Source organism: Canis lupus, chromosome 1, assembly GCF_011100685.1.
Source record: "Canis lupus familiaris isolate Mischka breed German Shepherd chromosome 1, alternate assembly UU_Cfam_GSD_1.0, whole genome shotgun sequence".
Classification (NCBI taxonomy): Eukaryota; Metazoa; Chordata; class Mammalia; order Carnivora; family Canidae; genus Canis; species Canis lupus.
The window spans coordinates 4837441-4843440 of record NC_049222.1 but is presented as its reverse complement, the minus strand read 5'-3'; the positions used below and the strand labels follow the sequence as shown (position 1 = coordinate 4843440).

The following is a 6000-nucleotide window of genomic DNA, read 5'->3' as shown; positions in this document are numbered from 1 at the left end:
CTCCGACGCTGGGGCTGCGCACGCGCCCGGCCCAGCACCCGACCCTCGGCCCGCGACCTCGGGGCCCATAGCGACGGCGAGCGCACGACGCGGCGGAGTGGGGAGGAGGCAGGACCCGCCGGCAAGTTCCTGCTCCCGCGCCCTCTGGAAATCAATCCCAAGGGGCCCTCCTGGACCGACACCGCGCGCCGTCCGCCCTGACACGCGTCTCCCCTCGCGGAGATTGACTCCTTCGGCCTTCCGTTTCCCTCTTCGGGGGAGGGAGGGGGGGGAGGGACTTCCGGCTGTATCTCCGAGTGGTTTCCGGCAAGAGCCGATGGGCCGAAAAGAAGGCGGCACACGGGTCGGCCGGCCACTCGGGGCAGAAACGGGGAACTCGATGTGCTTTCGGCTAAACCAGTTCCGGGACCCTGTTTCTTGGTCGTGGTGTCCGGCGCTCGGTCCGCCACGGAGGCGACCTGGGAACCGCCGGAAGTCGCTCGCATGAGAGGCAGGAAGTCCCTCCCTTTCCTCCCAGAGGGAAGACGGTGAGCCGGAGGAGTCAGTCAGAGGGGCGAGCAGGAGCGATTCCGTCGGCAAACAGGTAAGTTATTCTCTGGCCGGGGCGGGGGGTTTGGAGGCGGGGACCGTCCAGCGTCAGCGCAGGGCCTGGGGGCGGTGGCTTGAGGGCCCGGGCCCGGGCTGCTGGGCGCCGGGAGCCCCGCCAAGGCCCTTCGCTCTTCCTCCTCCCCCCTCCCCCCGCCTCCGCCCCTCCCCGCTCGCCGGTCCCTCCCGACGCCGCCCAGCCTCGCCCGGCACACGCCCGCCGCCCGCGGCCCGGCCGCCGCCCGGCCTCCGCTCCCGCCCTCCTCCCGCTCGCTGCGCGACCGCCTGCGGCGGGGCTCGCGGGCCGGCGGAGCCTCGGCTTCCCCGCGGGCCGGCTGTCGGCACCCCGTCGCGCAGCGGGTGTGCGGGGGAAGCACCTGCCGCAGCCTGGAGCCGCGGCCCCGCCGGTTTACCGTCCGGGCGGTGGTTTCCTCCTCCTCCTCCTCCTCCTCCGCCGCCGCCGCCCGCCTGCTCCCGGGTCACCCCCAGATGCACCGCTGCGCCGCTGCTGCCCGCGCCTCCTTCCGTTAAGGACGCTGGAGCCCGGGAGCAGCGCGCCTGCAGGGCCGGGTGCCGCGCCTCGGCCCGGCGGCTCTGGACGCGGGGGGGCCCGGGGCTGCGGCGCGGCCGTGCGCGGGCGGCTTCGGCCCGGGCGGAGACCCACCTCTTGCCAGCCCCAGCGCGTCCTGAGCGTGCTCGCCCGCGTCCTCCGGGTCGGGTGCCGGGGCTGCGCCCGGGAGTGCTGACCCCTGTCTGTCGGCTGAGCTGAGTTTAGATGGCCCTTCTGTTTCCCTGGGGAGTTGAGGGGAGAGGAAGGGCATCTCGGCAAGGTTAGCATCCCTCGACACACGTGCGGGAGGCCTAGTAAAGTAACTGCAGGCGATCCCAGCCCTCGCGGTGGCCGCGCTGTCCGTTTGCCGCCCGTGCCGCTGGATTGAGTCCCACCCGCTACGCCCTGCCGCGCGGTGAGGAGTCCGGTCCAGCGGGAGCACGGCGGAGGGAAGGGCCCTGCCACCGACGGAACAGCATTTCTGACGCATCCTCTCTCTGCATGCTTCATTGAGCGCAGCAACCTCGTAGACTAGGATTTAATTATTCCCTTTCTGCCAATTAAAACTCAGATTAAATCCTGCGAACAAAGTTAATGTCAGAATTCAAATCTCAAATGTTTGTTACTCATTCTTCAAGTTTGTTACTCTCGAGATAACGAACGCCTCTTGGCATGTCTGATACACAGTGTGCAAGGTTCTCTAGGAGCGGCCGTCTTCCTGCGTGATCTGCAGGCAGGTGTGATTGTTGCTGATAACACGGTTGCCACGGTGCCTTTGTAAAAACATTATTTTGGGATAATTTCAGATTTACAGAAAAGCTGCAAGACAGGACAGGGTCCCACTGGTATTCAGCAAAGCGTACTGACTCCACCTGAGCAAACAGTGGTCCTCGCTTATTTCCACACGCCACTCTAGATGCTGGAGTTAGATTTCAGGATCTGCTTAAGGAGGCAGATACAGAAACAAATACAGTGCCTTTTGCTAAGTGCTGACATGGACATGCACAGAGCAAATGGTGTCTGCCTGGGAAGGAGTGGCGAGGGCTTGCAGGGGACGGGGTTTGGTTTAGGTCTCCAGGATTAGTGGGTATTCACTTGCTCCATGGGACATTTCTCCCAGCATTGACTTGAACTAGGTTTGTGTCGTTAGAGGAGAATTCGGACCTTTATAAATTAGACTCTCACATTTCAAAAGAAGGGGTTTGTATGACAGGTTTTTCAGGTCTCATGGTGGTGAGAAGATTTCCAGTTCCTAAATCCATGAATAGAAGTAGAAATTAAGCTCTTTTTCTTAGGCAGTAATGGAAATGTCTATATCTATACATTTTAGAATTCTTCTTTTTTTTAAGAAGATTTTTTTTTTAAGATTTTATTTATTTGAGAGAGAGTGCACGTGCAATGCAAGCAGGGAGGGAAGGGCAGAGAGAGAGGGAGAAGCAGACTCCCCGCTGAGCAGGGAGCCTGATGAAGGGCTCCATCCCAGGACCTTGAGACCATGACCTGAGCCACCCAGGTGCTGCATGTTTTAAAATTCTTTGTTTTCAGACTTAAGTACATCTTGTGGTTAGGTCACACATGCTCTTTATGCAAGGATGGGGCGCAGTTCTTTTTCTTTTTAATATGATTTTTTTTTTAATATGATTTCCTGCTTTGTAGTTTGGCAACATAATCCCAATCTAACCGGTTATCTCTCAAATACTTAACTTTTTTTTTATTGCTGTTTTTAAAATATTTATTTATTCGTGAGAGACACACACAGAGAAAGAGAGAGAGAGAGAGAGAGAGAGAGAGAGAGGGGCAGAGACACAGGCAGAGGGAGAAGCAGGCTCCATTCAGGGAGCCCAATGTGGGACTCGATCCCTGGTCTCCAGGATCATGCCCGGGGATGAAAGCAGGTGCCAAACCACTGAGCCACCCAGGGATCCCCCAGTTCTTCTGAACTATAATGTGTGTGTTAGATAATACCCCAGACATTTGAGTGAATGCCTTAGCTTGGCTTCTATAACAAAATGTGATAGCCTGGAGAACTGACAACACAGGTATTTACTTGTCACAGCTCTGAACATGAAGTCCAGGATCAAGGTGCTGGTTCCTGATGAGGCCTCTTCCTGGCTTACAGATGGTCACTTATTCCACTGTGTCCTCACATGACAGAGATCGAGACAACTTGGGCCTCTCTTCCCCTTCTTATAAGGACATTGATTCATCTTAGAGACCCTACCCTCATGACTTAATTTAAATCTAATTACCTCTCAAAGGTTGCACCTGCAAATACCATCACGTTGGGGATTAGTGATTCAACATAATGAATTTTGGGGGAGGACACAATTCAGACTATAGTAGATGGGTTTCTTGGAGATTTTGTTTTTACGTGAAATTCCTCCTGTACAGACATGATATGGTAATAAATAGAAAAATCAGCATTTGTATGGTTTTTGCTAAAGCAAACACAATTTTATCTAGATAAGACATTTTAGATATATATGTGTTTTTGAAGATTTATTTGAGGGAGAGCACAAGAGCATGAGTGAATGTGCAGGGGTTGTGGACAGAGGGAGAGAGAAAATCCTGAAGCCGACTCCCCATGGAGCGTGAAGCCAAGGTAGGTCTCCATCCCAGGACCCCAAGATCATGACCTGAGTCGAAGTCAAGAATCAGTAGCTTAACTGACTGAGCCACCCAGGTGCCCCTTATTTTATTTAATTTTTTTAATTTTTTTTTTTTTTTTTTTTTTAATTTATGATAGTCACAGAGAAAGAGAGAGGCAGAGACACAGGCAGAGGGAGAAGCAGGCTCCATGCACGGGAGCCCGATGTGGGATTCGATCCCGGGTCTCCAGGATCGCGCCCTGGGCCAAAGGCAGGTGCCAAACTGCTGCGCCACCCAGGGATCCCCTTGTTTTAGATATATTAAATGCGATTCAGAGACCAGTTGAAGAAAAGAGGAAATTTTAGTTGTTTCATTTTGATGAAAAAGAAAGATGCGATGAAATACTTGGGTGGTCCTTTCACTTTTAGGCCTTAAAGAAGTGACCGCCTTCCTAGATTGGTCAAATCTTTCTCAGGACTGTGGCAATGATCTGTTCCAGTTCCCTGGTTGTCCTGTAAGGAGGCTGAGCGCCCACAGAAGCTGAGTAATCTGTCTCCGAGTTTAGCGGCAGAGCAGGGATTAGAATCAGGCTTCCTGATTTACAGGCCAGTCTTTCTGCTTCCATCAGGGGTTCTCCAAGTTAAGGTGCATCAGAGTCACCTGGGGAGCTTATGAAAATACTCAGCGTCCCCTGGGCTTTTGATTCAGCAGGTCTGGACTGGGGCTGAGAATTTGCGTTGCTGACAGGTTCCACCTGGGTGACATTGAAGCTGTGGGCTCTGAGATCACACTTTGACAGCCCTGGCCATACACAATGTTGCCTTTAATCTCTTAGGAGAGTAAGTAAACTCCCTGGGTTTACACCAGTGTAACCTTTTCCCTGGTACTCAAAGAATGGAGTTGTTTAATTTTGTGTTACCAATCAGCAGTGTACCAAAAACATAATGATTAAATGAAAAAAAAATTAAAAGGATGAGAAATATAGTATTTCTTGGAGGGAGTCATTTTGGCATTTTCAAGGATAATTTTTGGAGATAATTCTAGAGGTCAGAACCACTCATTGAAGAGAAGTCACATGAGCTCTGAGGACCTTCCGTCTTATCGACATTTGCACTTAAAGAGTGTCTGGGTTAATTGCTAGGTTGTATAGGAGTGAAAAATTACTTCCAATTTTATTACTCTATGCTTTTCTCTGTTGTGTTCTGAAATGTTCATTTCTTATATATCAGAATCTTATCAGGCCCTCACACAGTTATGTGCCCATAGTAGATGTTAAATAAATGTAAGTTGAATTAAAAAAGGATTAAGGGGGAAAATAAAGTGGACCATTTTTCTGGAGAGATTTCGGTGTCCTAGGAAAATTACTATACTTTCTACATTATCACAATTACAGGCTTTTATGGAAAAGTTATAATTTATTCCAGTTTAAGCCTTATTTGCAATTATTTGGATTTTTTTTTTTAAGCACAATTTTGGAGGACGCAGCCTGTTTTTATGTTACAGTTAATGAGTGATTTATCTCATACCTTGTGTATCATTCATCTGAAATGATTTATAAACACTTTATACTTTGAAATAACTTAAGAATTACAAAAAAGTTGCTAAAATGGCTCAGAGAGTTCCTGTATACTTTTCAACAAGCATCCATTGATTAGCATCTTATGCATCCATAGTGCAGTTATTGAAACCAGATAGTTGATAGAATTAATCTAAAGACTTTGAGGTTCACCACCGTGTCCCTTCTCTGGTCCAGGGTCCAATCCAGGAGCCCACATTGTATTAAGGTATTCTGTCTCCTTAGTCTCTTCCAGTATGTGACATCTCCTTTTGGCTTTATTTTTTTTATTTTTTTTATTTTTTTGGCTTTATTTTTAATGACATTTATGCACTTGAAGAGTGCTGGTCTTTTATTTTGTAGAAAGTCCTTTATTTTGGATTTGTCTGATGTCCTTTCATGATTAAATGGAGTGTGAAGCATTTTGGCAAGAAGACCACGGTGGTGAAGTTGTGCCCTTCTCGGTCTCGTATTGGGACGTACGTGACATAGACATGTCTTATCACTGGGGAATTTTAACTTTGATCTCTTGGTTGAGATAGTATGTGATAGCGGTGCTCTCAAGATAAATATTTTCCCTTTGAAATTGATTACTTTCATTGCTTTACTGATTTTTGGTACAGAAGTTTAAAAGAAATGAGCATATAATGTCAGAATCCTTTGAGCCTGGTCCCAATTATGAGAAATTTCTTATCTCAGGAGGTTTATTATTATTTGTCAG

At 49.6% G+C, this 6000-nt stretch overlaps 1 protein-coding gene across 1 annotated transcript in view; it reads left to right on the top strand.

Moving 5' to 3' along the window:
* The first annotated feature begins 281 nt into the window (after nucleotides 1-281).
* The window catches only part of ZNF407 (zinc finger protein 407), a 448125-nt gene continuing 442406 nt past the window's right edge, over nucleotides 282-6000 (top strand). Inside the window, 1 exon segment of the mRNA XM_038525764.1 lies at nucleotides 282-583. The gene's annotated coding sequence lies outside the window, so the exon portion shown is untranslated.